The sequence below is a fragment of the Eptatretus burgeri genome, chromosome 14 (assembly GCF_056783735.1).
Source record: "Eptatretus burgeri isolate ZD-2024b chromosome 14, Ebu_testis_v1, whole genome shotgun sequence".
Lineage (NCBI taxonomy): Eukaryota > Metazoa > Chordata > Myxini > Myxiniformes > Myxinidae > Eptatretus > Eptatretus burgeri.
In genome coordinates, this window is record NC_140974.1 from 18987064 (window position 1) to 19005243 (window position 18180).

The 18180-nt window shown below is 48.7% G+C and overlaps 1 long non-coding RNA gene across 1 annotated transcript in view; it reads left to right on the top strand.

The window, feature by feature from the left end:
• The window catches only part of LOC147012735 (uncharacterized), a 58985-nt gene extending 41687 nt beyond the window's left edge, over positions 1-17298 (top strand). The window contains exon 4 of the long non-coding RNA XR_015051431.1: positions 16511-17298. This is a non-coding gene — a long non-coding RNA (uncharacterized LOC147012735). The remainder of the gene's footprint in view (positions 1-16510) is intronic.
• Positions 17299-18180: the final 882 nt, after the last annotated feature.

Below are 18180 nucleotides of genomic sequence, written 5' to 3' on the forward strand. Positions count from 1 at the left end.
CAATCGTGGCATGTTGATTGTAATGCCCATTTTGCACTGGCCTTTTTCAAGCCAATATCAAGACATAACGTGCAGCTCATTAAAATCATCCCATACCCTTTGGCGAATCACTGACAGTCAAAACGGCTGTTCAACAGCTGTGCTATGAAGTGACCAGCCGTGACCATTTTGTCTGACAGTGAGGACACTATTGTCCACAAATAAGTTCACACATTTACTACACGCAGTGTTATTGTTGATATTTGAAGGTTTAAATGGTGGTAAGTTTCTTTTGCGTTTCAATATATATATATATATATATATATATATATATATATATATATATATATATATATATATATATATATATATATATATATATATATATATATATATATATATATATTTGCGAATTCGCGCCCGCCGGCGTGCGAGCGGCCACGTAACTCGAATTGCAGCACGTCGCCCACCGGACGGACAATTCTGTCGTGACCCTCTCGGACTAACGCCAGGAACTAGTCACGGGTGGGCCTTTCGGCCTCACCACGATCGTGCCAATCGGCCCCCCGCGTGGGATAGGGTTGTTCGCCAAATTCGACCTACCTAAGTACCCACACGGAGGGTAGACCGGGCGATCGCACCTCGCCGCAGGTCGACTCCCGACACGGGCCACTTAAGCGACCCATTCCCTACTATCGGGATAACCGAGCGGTGTTAACGTCGGCCTCGACGGTTCCGATTAATTATCGGGTGTATTAAGCCCACTACCAACCATTTACGTGAAGCAAGATGAAGATTCCATTAAAGAAAAGACGAAGCAAAACGGGAAAAACAGTTCAACATAATTAACATTTATTCCGCGTCACACGGAAAGCACACATATACAATTACAACAATTATGCACCAAAAGCAATTGCAACAAAAGAAACACAACAATGCAGAGATACTACCGACGACGCGAGCACACGGCAACACTTACACAGTTTTACTTTACAGACGGCGCCGACAACACATATACTCAAAAGCAAAAGAAAAGGGCCACCCTCAACGACAAGGGGACAGACGGGGCCTGTGGGCCGCGAGACCGGGTGGAGCCCACCTGTGTCTTGTGATGAGCCGCAAATGTGGCGGCGGTGCCCCGACTCCGCGCTCCTTCGCGGGTTTCGTTGGCACTGCTTGGAGTGGGGTGGCAACGGGGCCCCCTTTTCGCACTATCTCAGCGCGGGGGGGGGGGGGAAGGGGGGAATTGTTCATGCTCTGGGGAAAGAGGATAGCTGGCTTGCTTGGGTCCTGCAACAAGCGACTCCACTGCGACCTCGACCGCGCTCCCGGCTTCCCCTCTCTGCAGCTCCCCGACAGACTCCGAACCCCGACAGACTGACTCTCCTCCAGACCCGACTTGACTGCTGCTGCCACACTCTGCCGCTGCCACACTTCTCCAACTCGCCTTGACTCTTCTCCAACTCCCTTGACCGAAAAACTGACTGAATTCGCCCCGCGCTCGTCGCTTTATAGTGGTGTAGGAGAACCCATATGCAAATTTCTGGATTAGAACGAGCTCGGGGTGGAGCCACGCTCGCCCATTGGACGGAGAAAAAGGGGCGTGAATCTCCCCTGATCCTCGAATTTGCATATATCGATTCTACTCCGACGCGCCTGGAGGCGGGGCCAAATCGCCCCGCGCTTGCTGATTGGAAGGATCAGAAGTGGGCGTGTATCATTCCTGATCCGACTTCTCCTCGGAAAGGCCGCACTTTGTACCCGCGGCTCGGCGCGCGCCCTGTACGAGTCCAGGACAGCCTGACGCTCGGTGCCCACAAGCGGTGTGGGAATGGCCGCAGAAGGAGAGGCGAAGGTGGTGGAGGGTTTAAAGTGGTGGTCCATGGCCATGGCGACGTTTGGAATGGCGGTGATGCGATGTTTGCAGGAGCGAGTTCTGAAGGTAAAGGTCGTGGCTGTTGCCGTTGTTGTTGTTGTGAAGCGGCGTTGCGGTTGTTGGTTGTTGTGTGATGGCGGTTGAGACGTGGTTGGTTCAAAATAAAGATAGAACAGAAAAAACGGCTATCTTAAAGGGTCGTAGCCCGAATGAATCACATTTATTCCCTCTAAACAACGGGTTTGGGGCTAACTACACATGTACTTACAGAGATATCTCACCTACGGGACCTGAATGGTGGTTTGCGAATTTCCTCAACCACACTACCCCCTCCCCTTTTTACAGACTCGTCCCGAGTCGTCAAATTTTCGTGTGCCATCATGTGTAGTTCTCCCCAAGTACGTTTTACCTACGGATCCCTGAGTACGACATTCATGGTATTCGTGTCCCCAAAATAAATAACCTGAGGGCTGAGTAACTAACTAAACAAACCCACCCACACGGACGACTTAAATAAAATTGCCGGCGCTAAGACATACATGCCGGAGGCACACTCATATGTACAGAACATCTTAACCTTAACTTACAAATTTTACACTAAACCATGGCCCAGGATCAATGGACTCTGCAAAAAGAAAGCAGTTAGCAGGGAGCCAGGCTGCTCGCATGCAGTCTCTGGCTCAAGCAATGCAGGTGACAGGGAACGTGGCCGGCTGCTCACATGCAGTCCAAGCCCTTCCCTTTTGAACTGAACGCAGTGAACCACAACGGTACATGGGCTGCACAAATGCAGTCTCCGTGCCAGCTCAAGTGGCACACACAATGAGCACAACGGAAGGATGGATGGATGGATGAATGGATGAATGGATGGACTCAAACACGGTGCACGGGCCGCCACTGCAGGCCCGTGTTGTAGCTGCCAACAGGGCAGTTCTTGCAGCTTGCAAACTATTGCTTTCTGATCCTGGCGCACATGGCAATGAACAGGAGGGGCAAAGCAAAATTGAATGGGGCTGGTGAACATGGGGCAGTGGGCATGGCATGGCAAAGGCAGCAGGCAAACAAAGCCTGCAGAACAGGGCCACTGCAGGCAAGCACAGCCGGCGGACGATCTGGCCAGCACAGGCCTTGAAGGAACACAGCCAGCAGATGAAGTGGCCAGCACAGGCCTTGAAGCAACACAGCCAGCAGATGAAGCTGGCCTGCCTTTCGCCTTGAGATGGAGGTTGGTGGAGGGAATGTGGTGGTGCTGGCCACTCAGAAGGCGGTCTCCCTCCCACCTATCGCCTTTGCCTGTCACTGTCTATACCCACCCCCTTAATTTGTAAAAACCCCAATTTAGCCCCAACTAATTTTTTTTTCCTTTTCTCCCACTATAATTCGTCCCCTAACCCCCTTTACTGTCCTTGTTCGGCTAACCTATCCTGTCACCTAGCCCACTCCCAACCCCTACGTTCCCTTCCCGGAGGGGAATAAGGGAGAGCTAACGTCCTGTGTCGAGGCCCAACTCAAGCCTCAGGATGGCTTCCCCAGACTTCAGCGATCTATAACACAAAGTGGGTCCAGCGGCCCACAACGAGAGCGAGGGGATGGATGGTGCGGAGGGGTACACTTCCTATCTACCTTAACCATTTAACTGTTAAACTACCCCGGGGCTTTCAACAAGCACCTCTCGCTTAAGCTATTGGTTCTAAAAACCCAGATTCCCGTCGCCTGTGTTGGTGTCCTCTCAATTTCGGGCCTCGCCCCCCAATTTTCTTCCCGTGCCCTCACACGGTCTCATGGCTGGGACGCGTGCCTCCCCTTGGCAGGCACGACCCTCTGCCAATTCTCCCACGATAGCACCCCCGGGCACTACACTGCCTCCGAGCCTACCAGCTCCCTAAACACCGGGGAGTGCCCCCCATGGCACCTCCCCTGAAACGCACACATGGCAGGCTGGCTTCCCGGGCCCCTTTCTGAGGGTCACCCGTGCCCACAACACTGCCCACGCGGCTAACGGCTCCCCGGGCCCCCACACCAAGCGGGCGCACCCGGGCCCACCACGCTATCCCGGCCCCCCATGGGCCCTTGGCCTACTACGGCCGACTAGCCTGGTGCCCGGGGTACCCACTCAGCGATACTCACCTTTCACAGCCACGCTCCCAGCCCGTCAACAGGGCTCCTGTACCCCTCCAAATGGGTATCGAGCCTACATTCCCACCAACAGCAGAACGACTTCCATTTTGTCAATTTAACTAACCCCCTAACTCACTCTACACTGACCCTGGCGTCCCTTGGGCGGGAGTCACTCCTCCCCCAATCACTCATCGCACCATGCATTCCACATTCGCTCCATACACACAGACCCGCTGGCCTCACTCACTCACCAAGTTTCATTTCCACTCTTCTCAACTCACACATCGCTGAACTCAGCCATCCTTCTGACTAAATCTCCTAACTACCTCGTGCTCCCACGTCATCCCTTAAACGACAGCACGTTCCTTTTAACACTACGTAGCTAAGCTACGTCCCGTCTACACATCCAAAGTCTGTCTCCATCTCCAAATGTCCCAAAAATCATTTCCCAACCTAAATCTCACTACAATCCCTCGAACTAATCCATTCCACGGGCCCCATGAGGACTTACCCCTGCCCCATGAGACCAGTCTAGCGATGCTAACCCTTCCCCCTAACTAGTGTCATCCTGTGCCCTGGCCAGGGGGTCTTCCACCCCTTGCCTGGGAATCCTGTTCACCCGAAAGCAAGGCTTGTTCTTTTTTTTTTATATATATGCGCAGCACCAGCGTGGAAACTCGCAACCTGCACACCAGCGCGCCAATTCGCAGCCGCGCTCCTTTGGCGTGATGTCATGGCAGCTGTTCGCGTCCCTCGTCCCTCTTCGACGGTACCATCCGGCACGGATTCACCCTCCTGCCGGATTCCAACCACACGTGCCATGACGCCACCCTGCGCATAAAAAAAACACAAGCCTCGCGTCTCGAGGGGTTCCCCACGCGAACACATATGCTCTGCCCATTGGAGCTTAACACACAAGCCCGCGTGGAGAACCCGTCCGGTCCAAATTCGAAATCCTGCCTAAACTTTGTCCATCGCGGGGTCGGCAACATCCACCGCGGGCGTTTCCGGACCGGGTTTCACTCCCGCAGCCGAGCACGTGGGGGTCTCGTGCTTACCACAGCACGGACCTCGCGCTCGCTGCTGGGCAAACCCGGCGCGGTGCTCAAAATAGCTACGGCCGCTACTCGGCTTTTGTCCCTCTGTCGCCGTTTCCATCGCCATTCAACCCACGCACATCTGCGTGTCACGACGCTCACACTCACCCCAGGAGACTCGGCTGCGTGCTCCTGCATGCCGACCGTCATCTCCCTCACATACCGCTCTCACACACACGGTCTCCCTTGCACTCGGCCGTTCACTCACGCATGCCCTTTCCCTTGCACACGTGGTTCCACTCGTACACGGCTTTCCACTTGCACACGTAGCTCCTTCCACACACGGTGCCTCATCCACACACGGCGTGCTGGGAGGCACGCACTTCGGCACACTTGCCACCACATCACTCACATGCGGGGTTTCACTCCCACACGGGGTGTCATTCATACCCGGGTCTCATGCATACACGGGATCTCATCCACACACGGGGTCTCTGTCATCCACCCGGTCGCTCTCACACACGCCCTTGCACCCACGCTATGTGCGCGTTGCAGCACACATTTCGCCACACTTGTAAACACACACCTCATACATCAGGACCACACATGCCGGGACAATCACACTGGGGATTCGTGTCCCCACAAGGGGTTCCGGGGCCTCTATACCCCCCAAGTTCGGCGTGCACCCGTTCGCAGCACTCCTCCCCTCGACCTCGCTCGACACGACCGAACTCACCTGGTCGTGATCAGCTTCAAGGGAGAATAGCGTCTCCCTCTGTTCCCGAAGGAGGCTATCCAGCTGCTCGCACCGGGTCACGAAACAGGCCGCCAGCTCCCCCTCATGGTCCTCCACTACCTCCCTGTGTGTGTGCTCGTCCTTAACCCCGTCCAATCACCCTCTATCTCCCGTGTCTCTATACATTTATTAGTTTCTGTTTTTCTGGAGTTTTTCCATCTCTCTGGACTTCAATTTTACTCTCTCCTTGAGTTCATTAATTTCAACCTCATTTTGTTTTTGTTTCCTATCCCACAGTCTCTCCTGCTCTTCATTTTCCAGTCTCATCGTTTCTTTCAATTGGCTTAGTTCTTTTTTCCTGTTTCGTTTGTTGTTCTTTCATTATCTCTTCATACCTCAACCTTGCTTTCTTTTTTAATTGTTCCTGTCTTTCTTTTTTAATTTCTTTCACCCCCTGTCCCTCATTCTCCAACCTCATAGTTTCCTTCAATTGGTTAACCTCAAATTCATGTTCTTGTTGTTTCATATTCCACTGTTCCTCTCGTTCTTCCCTCTCCAATCTCGTTGTCTCCTTCAATTTCCTGATTTCTCCTTCCTGCTTCATTCCTTGCTCCTTCACTTTCCCCTAACTAGTTCCATTCTATTCTTTTCCTTTTGTCGTTCAGTTTCAAATTCATACTCTTTCAGTTTTCTATTCCACTGTCTGTCTTGTTCTTGATTCTGCAATCTCGTTATTTCCTTTAATTGACTGATTTCTTTCTGATGTTTCATTCCTTGTTCTTTCAATACTCTTTCTTGTTCCTCATTCTTTAATCTGGCCTTCGCTTCCAGCTGTTCGATCTGTACAGTGTGGTTCTTTAACGTTTCATTCTCTGCTGTCGTTCTTTCCTCTCTCACCATCCTCAACTCATTTGGTAATTCCGTCTCTTAGTTTTGGTTTTTCTGTAACTCAGAAGCTTTCTTTTCAAATTCTTTTCTCATCTCCGCACACTCCGACCTTGCTTTGGCTTCTAATTGTTTGATCTGTACAGTGTGTTTCCTCAACGTTTCATTTTCCGTCCTCTTCCCTTCCTCCTTTAACACTCTCAGTTCGTTTTGTAATCCTCTCTCTTTGGTTTCGTATTTCAGTATCTCTGAAGCTTTTTCTCAGAATTCCTCTCAATTTGCATGCTTCTTTTCCCATTTCATGTATTCTCTTATCGTATGTCTTCCTCATGTCCGCAACACTTTCGAATGCTTCCATCCTCATTTCCTTCATTTTCTTTCCGTATTCCTCTCTTCTTTCGAGCCATTCTTCTCTCAATTTTATCGCCCCTTCCAGGGTTTCTCTTTTGTTTTTGCCTGATCTTACCTCTTCCTTCATTTGTTCCAATTCCCCATCTTGTTTGGGTTTTTCCTTTTATATCTTTGTTTTCCTTTCTCCTTCCTCCCTCATTTTTTTTTTTTTTTTTTTTTTTTTTTTGTATACCTTGGTCGAGGCTCGTATGAGAGCTAACACACAACTCACAGCAAGGAGGCATGAGACAAGAGGGGCGGGAGTGGAAGGGACAAAACATTGGGGAACAGACACAGGTGAACTGTGGAAGGGGGAGGGATGGGGATGGGACGGGGAACATGGCGAGGGGAAGATGGACATTAAAGGGACTTTCAGGAAGGAAAGCAGGAGAATTGAAGGAAGTGGGCTTGGGTGGATTATCGGGGGTAGAAAAGATCGAGGATTTGGATGGGGGAAGATAAGAGGTGGTGGTGAACAGCTGTTTTGAAAGCCTGAAGGGAAGAATGGGAAAGAATAGAGTGAGGAAGTTTATTCCAAAGGCGGGAAAAAGAGGAATGAAAGAGTGAAGATGAGCAGTGATTCGTGATTTTGGTAGTTTTACCAGAAGGGGGTTGTTGGCGGACCTTGAGCGCCCTGTGGAAATGTGGTTGGGACAAATCGCAGAGAGAGCAGGGGGGCAAGGCTGGAGAGGAGTCGGTAGAAGACAGAAAGACCACCGACCAACCTGCGGTGATTGAGTGAGAGGCCCAAAGACTCAGCTTCATTGCGGGAGATGCCAATGATCTTAAAAGCCCTGGTTTCGACAGCGTGAAGTCGAGAAAGGTGGGAGGCAGGAGCACCAGCCCAGAGGGGAGAGCAGTACTCCATCAGGCTACGGACAAAAGCTTTGTAAGTGGTCAGGAGCTCAAGAGGGCCGAGGAAGGACTTTGCACGACGGAGGATTCCCAGTCGGCGACTGGCTTTTGAGGCAAGGTTGGAAATGTGACTTTCCCAGGAAAGGTCATGGCAGATAGTGAGACCCAGAAGCTTGAAAGAAAAGACTTCTTCCAGAGGATTGTTGAGAAAGTGGATGGGGGGGTTTTGTAAACGGTCCTTTCGAAGAGACATAGTGAGAGTGTGAGATTTGTCTGGATTGAAAGACATGTTCCACGTGTTGGACCAGTTTGTGATTTTATCCAGATCTGCAGTGAGCGAAGAAGCTGCTGCTTGCCGGTCTGAGGGATGACAGATGGTACGGCAGAGGGTTGAGTCCCTGCAGATGGTACGGCAGAGGGTTGAGTCCCTCCCATTTTTCCCTGCAGTTCTTCGAACTGTTCTGACATTTCCCGCAATTCCTCCGTCCTTTCCTCCAGATGTTCCTCTCCTCTTTTTACCTCTTCTTCTAGTCTTCTTCTGTCCCGAAGGCCTTGTTCTGCCTCACGCTCGAGTTGCTTTATTTTCCAATCGTGTTCACATTTTTTCTCTTCCAGCTTTTTTTTCCATTCCTCTTCCAAGTTCTTTCTATCCCGGGAGTTACTAATTCGCTCCTCCTCCATTCTCTTGCTCATCTCGCTCGTCCCTTGTTCCCACTTATGGATCCTGAAGTCTATTTCCCCTATTTTTCCATTTAATTCTTTGAATTGTCTTGACTTTTCCAATAGTTCCTTCTTTAATTGTTTTACTTCCAGCTCGTGTTTCTGTTTTTCTTTTTCGAGCTCGGTCCTCCATTCTTCCTTCAATTCTTTCCAAATCCCGCCAATGTTCGCCTGCCTCGCCTGCCATGCCCACGTGGTTTGAAATGGCTGTTGGGAACGCTCGCCTCGTGTCGCGCCATTCGCAGCGCCATAAATAGCCGCTCGCTCCGTGCTGCACTGAGGTGCGATCGCACCACCATTATGCGACTCGGCCTGCCGATAAAGTCCGTACTCAGGATATGGGGTCAAGCTTCCCCACGGATTGTAATTACAAGCAGTACCATCCCGGGCCATGGATCCTACATTATTACACATATACATTTCTACCCCCGGCACCCGCTCGCCTTGAGACACCATCTTATTTCACGTAAGAGATTAAAATTTAGCCTGCTCATAATTTGGAGGGAATCGGGGGTCGCTCCTCTCACACCCCTGCTCCGCTCCCCGTGAATTTAGCTTGGAGGCGGGGTGGTTTATATCCCACTCCTGACACCAGTGTTGCGATTTCATGCCCGCCAGTGTGCGATCGGCCGCTCGACTCGAATGGCGGCCGCCTCGCCCACTGGAATGGACAATTCAGTCGTGACCCTCTCGGAACAATGCGGGAGCTAGTCACGGGTGGGGGTTTAACCTCACCACGATTATGCCAATTGCCCACCTGCGCAGGATGGGGTTGCTCGCCAAATTCGATCTACCTAAGTACCTGCGCGAATGGTCGACCGGGCGATCGTACCACGCCACAGGTCGACTCCGGACACGAATCGCTTCAGCGGTCCTTTCCGTGCTACAGTGATAACCGAGCGGTATTATCATCGGCCTTGAGGTTCCGATTAATTACCGGGATGTTGAACCCATTACGAACCCCTTACGTGATGCAAGATGGAAATTCAAACGAAGGAAAGGACGCAGCGAAATTGGGAACAAGTTCACACAAGCACATTTATTCACACACACACACACACACACACACACACACACACACACACACACACACACACACACACACACACACACACACACACACACACACACACACACACACACACACACACACACACACACACACACACAGACAAGCACGTATCCACAGCAAAAGAAAAATGCACATAAAAAGCAAAGGAAGAGTTAAAACCGAATACGCGTACACACGGCAACACTTAAACAGTTCTACTTGTCGGACAGGCGCCACCTACAGTCATTTACACAAACCCAAAGAAAAGAAAGGACTTCCCTTGGTGCGGCCGACGAGTCCTCCTCCCACGACCTCCACTCCGAGCTCCGTCTCCTTCGCCGTCCTCCACTGCCGACTCGACCAGACTCGACGACGACACAGCTTGACTTCAACGAACTCCTCGGGCTCCACGAACTCCACACCGAGGCAGAGACACTCGACCACGACGACACAGCTCGGCGATGACCCAACAACGACTTCGGACGGAGGCGAGTTTCACGAGTCAGGGAGAGAGCGAGTGAAAGAGGGAGAAAACGCAGGAAGAGGGAGAGAATGCAGGAAGAGGGAGAGAACGCAGGAAGAGGGAGAGAACGCAGGAAGAGGGAGAGAACGCAGGAAGAGGGAGAGAACGCACCCTGCCCGTGTCCGACTTTTATAGCGCGGGGCTCCGCCCTTCACTCCGCCCCGTTTTCGGCTCCACCCTCCTTCGGGAGGGTTCTTGAAAAGGGGCGTTTCCTCGCCCCCACCGCCTCACGCTGTCCATCCACCAATCGGCGGCGAGCCGCCCTTCCCCCCTTCCCTCACACCAAGCGCGGGGAAGAATGGCGGGAAAAGCACAGCAGCATCCTTGGCAGTTTTTGTTCGTTTGAAATCAAAGATGGAGAAAGAAAAACGACTAACTAGAGGATCCCAGCCCGAATGGATCACATAAATTCCCTCTATACAATGGGTTTGGTCTAACTACACATGTACTTCTGGAGATATCTCACCTGAGGGCCCTTTATGGTGTAATGCGAATTTCCACAGCCGTAACAATATATATATATATATATATATATATATATATATATATATATATATATATATATATATATATATATATATATATATATATATATATATATATATATCAAACCGGCGTGCGAGCGGCCACGTAACTCGAATCGCGGCACATCGCCCACCGGACGGACAATTCCGTCGTGACCCTCTCGGAAGATTCCCTGCCGGAAACTAGTCACGGGTGGGCCTTTCGGCCTCACCACGATCGTGCCAATCGGCCCCCCACGTGGGATAGGGTTGTTCGCCAAATTCGACCTACCTAAGTACCCACACGGAGGGTAGACCGGGCGATCGCACCTCGCCGCAGGTCGACCCCGGACACGGGCCACTTAAGCGACCCGTTCCGTACTATCGGGATAACCGAGCGGTGTTATCGTCAACCTCGACGGTTCCGATTAATTATCGGGCGTATTTAGCCCACTACCAACCCTTTACGTGAAGTAAGATGGAGATTCAATTAAAGAAAAGACGAAGCGAAATGGGAAAAACAGTTCAACATAAGGCACATTTATTCCGCGGCATACGGATAGCACACATATACAATTACAACAATTATGCACCAAAAGCAATTGCAAAAGAAACACAACAATGCAGATCTACTACCGACTATGCGAGCACATGGCAACACTTACACAGTTTTACTTTACAGACGGCGCCGACAGCACATATACTCAAAAGCAAAAGAAAAGGGCCACCCTCAACGACCAGGGGGCAGACGTGGTCTGTGGGCGCGAGACCGGGCGGAGCCTACCCGTCTTGTGATGAGCCGCAAATGTCGCGGCGGTGCCCCGACTCCACGCTCCTCCGCGGGTTTCGTTGGCACTGATTGGAATGGGGTGGGAACGGGGCCCCCTTTCTGCACTATCTCAGCGCGGGGGGGGGGGGAGGGGGGAATTGTTGATGCTCTGGGGAAAGAGGATAGCGGGCTTGCTTGGGTCCCGCGACGAGTGACTCCGCTGCGACCTCGACCGCGCTCCCGGCTTCACCTCTCTGCAGCTCCCCGACAGACTCCGAACCCCGACAGACCGACTCTCCTCCAGACCCTTCTTGACTGCTGCTGCCACACTCCGCCGCCACACCTCTCCAACTCGCCCGAGCCCAAAACTCCGACTGCCTCCAACTGCTTCCGACCCAAAACTGACTGAATTCGCCCCGCGCTCGGGGTACGGCAGGAGAACCCATATGCAAATTTCCGGATCAGGATGAGCTCGGGGGCGGAGCCACGCTCGCCCATTGGACGGAACAAAAGTGGGCGTGAACCTCCCCTGATCCTCGAATTTGCATATATCAATTCTACTCCGACGCGCCTGGAGGCGGGGCCAAATCGCCCCGCGCTTAATGATTGGACGGATCAGAAGTGGGCGTGTATCATTCCTGATCCGACTTCTCCTCGGAAAGGCCGCTTTTTGCACCCGAGGCTCGGCGCGCGTCCCGCACGAGGCCAGGACAGCCTGACGCTCGGCGTTCACAAGCGGCGCGGGAATGGCCGCAGAAGGAGAGGTGAAGGTGGTGGAGGGTCTAAAGTGGCGGTGATGGCCATGGCGACGCTTGGAATGGCGGTGATGCGATGTTTACGGGAGCGACCCGTGACAGTAAAGGTCGTGGCTATTGGCGTTGTTGTTGTTGTGAAGCGGCGTTGCGGTTGGTGGTTGTTGTGTGATGGCGGTTGAGACGTGGTTAGTTCAAAATAAAGATAGAACAGAAAAACGGCTATCTTAAAGGGTCACAGCCCGAATGAATCACATTTATTCCCTCTCAACAACGGGTTTGGGGCTAACTACACATGTACTTACAGAGATATCTCACCTACGGGACCTGAATGGTTGTTTGCGAATTTCCTCAACCACAACACTATATATATATATATATATATATATATATATATATATATATGCATATATATATATATATATATATATATATATATATATATATATATATATATATATATATATATATATATGCATATATATTAGTTGGGTCGCCGAAATCGGTGACCCTTATTGTCAGTAATTCTGTGTGTTTGTTTGGATGTTTGTTTGGATGTTTGTTCGTTTGTCATCAGCATAATTGTTAGTAAACGTGGGCAAATTTTGACCAAACTCGGGTGGTAGGTACATCTTATGAACTAGTGCTTTGGAAATTGTTATGGTTGCTCGGGACGCTTGGTTCCCCAGCAATAACCGAAAAACCTTCAAAATCGGTACCGTTCACGCAAAATCAATTCCTTAAGCCATTATCTCACGTAGGGTTATGAAATTTGGTATGAATGATCTGCAAGTGATGCTCTATCAAATATATTCCGGTTTTTGTGATATATGGAATACTTTACCCGCAGCGCCTCCTACAATTAGGGTATGTGCGATAATTGGTGAAAATTGAAGGCCCCCTAGCGACCAGGTGAGTGCATCTATACGAATGAAACTTTGCAGTTTCATGGTACTCAATGAATACTACAACTTTGCCTCAGGACATATTGACCGAGTTTGCTTAGTTCAGGGGTCAAAGGTCAATTAGTGCAAAAATCGATAATATGCGAGAGCTGGAGGTGCCTTCGTGCAAAATGCTACTCGTCCTGGGGTTATGGTCGGATGGTCATGAAAATTCACCTTAATCGTCTGGAATACATTGTGCACAAACGAACGAGCCTGATTTTCGATTTCAATCTTTGTTCAACCACAGCACCCCCTCGAACTTTGTGGATTTTCGATTTCAAACCGCATTTTTGGTACTTTTCATTCAAATGGTACCGAGTAGTTATTAGTCGATGAAACTGGATGTGATTTGATAAGCATAATCTTTCGATGATTCCCTATCCTCTATGTGACATCCTTTTTACTCTATATCTTATAGTTTCCATGCTCGGCGACCCATCACCGCCAACCGGATTGTCTGTTTCTTTTTTTTTTTGTGTGCAGGATATCTCAAAAAGTTGTGGATGGATTCGGGTGAAATTTTGTGGACAGGTTGGGTGTGTGACAAGGACAAACTAATTCGATTTTGTGAAGATCCGAATCCGGATCTGGATACGAGAATTATTTAATATTTAAAGTGATTCTTAACCATTGAGAGTTGGGCCAAAACGATATATAGCACGATATTTCAAAAATGTATTGGGCGCAATATGTTCGAGTGGATCAGGCATTACGTGGTTGGGGTACGTGCTCTACTGAGTGCCCTTCCAGTTTGAATTGAATTGCTGCATTTTTGGATTATAAGTCATTGTGGAGTACAAGTCAAAATGCTACTTTCTCTATTTTTATCTCACCAGTGAGCTTATGCGATTGAGCAGTATCTGAAGGTGAGTCAGTCAGTCAGTCAATGAGTCTGTAAACACTTCAGTTATTATGGCTTGAACCAAACACACGATTTTGATGAAACATGGCCACAAGTTTCATATCTGATGCCGAACGAAGGTGTATTGACTGCATCAAAATCTGTGCTCATGAAGGTGGTCGATGGGGGTGGGGTGTTAACTCCCCCACCCCTCAAAATAAGTATTTGCTCTCTTTTCCAAAACTACACACACGATTTGTTTTAACTTGACCACAACCTTCATTACCCATGAGGTACCAAATTGTGTCGACTGTATTCAAATTGCTCATTCAAATTGCGCTAATTCCGAAGACTTTCAGTCAGGCATATTAACGAGCTGTTTTGTGCATACTATTTGAATTACTTTGTGGGATGACCTTTTGGGATCAATTATGAATGTAAGTAGTTTTTCAACATGCTTGTTATCATACAGAGGTGCAGTATTTGAAACAAGCTGCAGAATAATTGTCTTAGACCATAGCTAAGTCGATTCCAAATACAAATCTAGGACCGGACTTCTGGGAAAAAAATTATTGATTTATACGCCGAAAAATAGAGTATAATCCTGAACACTAGCCTGGTGTTGTCTTAGCGGTTAGGGCGGTGGCTTGGGATCCTAGGGTCCTGAGTTCGAGCCCTGTTTGCTGCTGAATTAAAACCAGGGGGTTTACTCAGCCTGTTGTTCTTCCGAGGTCGGCAAAATGAGCACAACTGTACTGGTAGTCGGGGCACTGCATCAGCAGCATAGCCGTGCACATAACCATTGATGCAACCAGCAGTCAAAAAGGCTGTACACGAAGGGGGGAACCTAAACACTGTAGTACACATGTGGCCTTGTTAGCACTTCCAAATACCTCCAGCTTAAAGCCCCTGTCACACCTTGACGATTTGGCCAGCGTATGGCAACATATCAAAATTGATCTAAAACGCTGGTGTACGCTGAACTATTGATGTTTTTTCAGTTTTGGGCATATATTAACGAGTTGGACGTATGCATAACGTATTAGTAATGTACACAGAACATTTCGATAACTTATACCAACGAATGCTTAGCGTGTTGTCGGCGTTCACAACTTATGCCCAATGATAGTCTAACTTATGCATAGCGCGCGGCAGAGTATCGCCGACGACCCCGTGATGTAGCCTATTAAAAGGCTGCTGCTCGACAATTCAAATCATAATCGCACTCGGCATCGAAGTGTCAACATCACCGACATGCCGAAGAAATAAAATAAAATAAAAAACCATGGAGTCTGGAACACTGACGGGTTCCTCTTTTGAAGCCCATTTTTATATACCAATTCCCCTAAACGCTGCCAATACACCATTATACGGTAGCTGTAAGTTAGAAACACATTCAGAAAGTTCTGTGGTCGTCCGGAAGACGTCAAATACGGCTACATGCATCAATATGCGTTGGAGATACGTTACACATAAGTTCAAAGCACATTACTCATAGGTTAAAATAAGTTTCGGGATGCTAGACATTACCTCGACGTGTTTCGACTTATGAGTAACTTACAAGTAACGTGTGTCGATGTGTGTCAACGATCGCATAACGTGCCTACAACTTATGGCCAGCGTATGCGGAACGTGTGAGTCATTCGCTGGCATACGTCGGAAAATTTTGAGCATGCACAAAATTTGTTGACGAGCTCAGTGTACTATGACGTATGCCAGCGTGCTTCAGCATGCTCTTAACGTATACAAAACTTACCCATAACGTATTTGACGTGTGCCAGCGTATTCGCCAAATTTTTCATACGTCGGAATACGCTGGCTAAAACGTCAAGGTGTGACAGCCCCTTTAGCAGAGCTTAGATGAAATATTGTGCCATTTTACGACATGACGACAAATCAAATTTGCCGCATGCCCTCTCAGCATTGGAGAGTATCAACATTCAGACAGAATGGTTGCTCGTATGAAATATAGAATGTGCTTGGAAATCAAGAATTGAAAAGACCATTCCCATGTCCTTTTTCTCAAAACAGTGTGGTGTAAGGTGTTCTCTGAACTTTATAGTTAATTATTTATTTGGGGGCTGAATGAAGAGACATTTTAGGGTTTCGGAATGATCACCAACAGTACATTGACTTTTATTTGTGCATATACAGTCACCGAGCATAGCCTGGTGTTGGCTTAGTGGTTAGGGTGGTGGCTTGGGATCCTAGGGTCCTGAGTTCAAGCCCTATTGGGTGCTGAATTATCACCAGGGGGTTGACTCAGCCTGTCATCCTTTCGAGGTCGGCAAAATGAGTACCAGTATACTGGGCCGGTGTATACCCCGGTTAAAATAGGTGTACCATATCACTGTGTCGTAAGAGGCGACCAGGGTTGGCGTCAGGAAGGGCATCCGGCCATAAAAACATTGCCTCAAGAAAAAGCCAACCCCTGCACAACACGGAAAAAATGGCTGTAAAAACGGTCATTTTTTATTATATACAGTCACCGAGCATTTGACGACAACTAATTGTTATTTCTTCTCTAGATCTCTTCATGTGAACCACAGGCAGAAAGGTGTGTGATGAACACCTCATGCTGGTCTGATTTCATGCAGAAGTTGCCGGTATGGAATGTGATTCCTGATCCCACTACAGTGACGGTGTTTTTATTACCCCGTGTGCGTGAAGCAAATTTCTGGTTAAGCAATTGGTTCACCATGTCTGTCTGTCTGTCTGTCTGTCTGTCTGTGATTGAGGAACCATTTGATTTCAATTGAATGTTATATTCTTAACACTGCAGAATACAAATCGAAACAAACAAGCTTCTGAATCACACCTGTACAGCCTTGACCTGAACCACTGCGTCGATTATATGTTTTGACATTTGAAAACCCACCCACGTTGCCAGCCATTTGCCAATGATAAGGAAACAGATTGGGGCAACCGAGATGTGGTTGAAGGAGCAACTTGGCAACATTTTACTGGAATAGACAGTTTGAAGAACAAATAAAGTAAGTGTGTTGAAGTAAAAACACATTTTTGAAGAATACAAAAAGTTGGCTTCTCTGGACCATTGTGAATATTTTCCTCGAACTTTTCATTCCTCAAACTTTTTAAACTCTTGTGTTGGTGAAAATGTACCAACAGCACTTGCTTCTGACACAGGTAGGCTGATTGACTAGTGATGATCTTGCATGCCCGATTGCTCGGCTTGGTGCTCAAGGTCTTGTTTCTGCAGAAACATAACCTTGTGGAGAACCCAAATGACAGAGGGGAGCAGATCTACAGACTTATCAAGATTATAAGGAAATGGGCAAACAAATGCAACATATTGAGTGGCAGAAAGGAAGGGGAAGGGATGGGAAGGGTGGGCATTATCAGTTAATGATGGGCAGCACCCTTGAAAGAGTGAATGGATGGGAATGAGTCAATAGTCATACAAGTGGGCTCCACAGGTGAGAAAATAGATGGACGATAGAATTGAGGTGATTGTTCAGCTCTATAATTGGAAAGGGTAACTAGGTAAAGGATTCCAGAAAAGCTCATGTGATCTAGATGTGCCACTGGGCCATCAAGAGATGAGAGGATGGAAAGATTGAGGAAAGAGGTGAGGTGATAGAAAATTGTGACTCTGCCAACCTGCCTGCGGTAGGTGAAAAGCCGATCCTGGGACTCGGCCTCCTGCCCGGATACGCCAATAATATGTGGAGCCTTGGATTTGATTGCCTCCAGGGAAGTAGCTGCACCAGCCGAGAGTGGGGAACTTTTCTGCAGTTCATGATCCTCTGGGGTGGAGGCCTTGTATACCCAAAAGAGCTCTGAATGGCCCAAGACAGGTTGTTACAGATTGTGAGGTTTCGTTTGGTACATTCATTTGATACAGTTGTTCATTTATCTGAAACCTATTTGTAAAAGCACAAAAATATTGAAAATGTTCTAAGTAACACACACACACACACACACACACACACACACACACACACACACACACACACACACACACACACACACACACACACACACACACACACACACACACACACACACACACACACACACACACACACACACACACACACACACACACACACACACTCCACCATACTTGATATAGAAGGGATCTCGACCTGAAAAGTAAACTGTCTGAACTTTCAAACTTCATATCCTTCAGTTCAAGATCAAGCTATATCCACGACCTGCTTCTGTTACATGCACT